Below are 1,263 nucleotides of genomic sequence, written 5' to 3'. Positions count from 1 at the left end.
CCAGCGGCCGTGAGGGCCCCGTGCTGGCCTGTGGTTATCTGGCCAAAGAGAGCCAGTGAGGACGGGACCCCTGGCCTGGGTTGGTACTCCTTTTCTTTACTCCGAATGGGGCAGCTTGGGTCCTGTTTCCGTCTGATGACAGCCGCTCCAGGAAGGCCCTGTACTGACCGGCTAAAAGCAGCCGGATCTAGTGTGATGGCTGGGGGTGGTGGGACCCCCCCGAACAGAGCTGGGCTTCTCTGAGGCGGTAAGATGGGCTTGCGGGTCGCTCAGCCTCAGCACTGACTGAACTAGGCAGTCCGGCACCCAGGTCCCCGGAGGGACAGAGGGAAGGGTGAGGAGGGGAAGGGGAAGGGGCTGAACCTCCGGGAGTAACTCTACAGCAAACCCAGCGGGCTGCAAGCTGCACCGCATGCTCCTGAGTGGGACCTCAGGCTCAGCCCGTCTGCCCTGGGCTCGCTGGTCCGGCCCAAGGGCGCATGCTCATTACCGAAGCTGCAAGCTGCGTCAGAGCTTGGCCTACACCCAAGGTTGAGGGCGTGGGCTCGAACCCTGGCTCTGAGCGTCTGTGTTCCCCGGGCAGAGAGGATTAGGGTCCCGGTCCCCAGCGCCTCTTGGCTTCATCGCTGGATGAAATGAAGTGGTGCTTTGCTAACTGTGAAGCGCTGTGGACCCACCAGGCTGCCCTTCCGCCGAAAACACTCATTGCTGGAAAGCTATGGGCAACAGGCAGGCTTTGCATACACTTGGCAACCTAAGGGGAGATGTGTCCCAAAAGGGTTGGTGACCTGCCCAAGGTCACATGGGACTAGAGCACAGCCCCAGGTTCGCAGCCCCCCAGGCTTCCAGGGTTGAGCCGGGTCCAGTCCTAACCTGGAGTGCAGCGGAGGCACAGCTGCGGCTTGTCAGTGCCTGCTTGCACGTCCTCCACATTTTCGGGGCCGTTCTTCAGGGGTTCGCCCAGGCGAGGTCACACTTCCCCTCGGGCGGCTTCCTGTTTTTGCCAAACAATGACCCTTTCGGGACCTGGTGCCAGCAGGCTATAGCTGCTGCCAAGGTCTTGATTTCTTGCCTAAGGGGAAGAAAGGCCCTGGTCCCCAGGGGTACAGCGAGCCCCCCACTCAGACATGGCTCTGAAGTTAGTCATCCTTCTGTCCTGCTCACACACGTGAGTGTTGGGCTCATCGTGGTACCCGGAAGGTCCACCCAGATAATGTGTATTCCCACAACATTCCGCTGACATTTCTCCCACACCGAGGACCG

Source organism: Psammomys obesus, unplaced genomic scaffold, assembly GCF_907164565.1.
Source record: "Psammomys obesus unplaced genomic scaffold, mPsaObe1.curated_primary_1811, whole genome shotgun sequence".
NCBI lineage: Eukaryota > Metazoa > Chordata > Mammalia > Rodentia > Muridae > Psammomys > Psammomys obesus.
Note: the sequence above shows the minus strand (reverse complement) of the source record.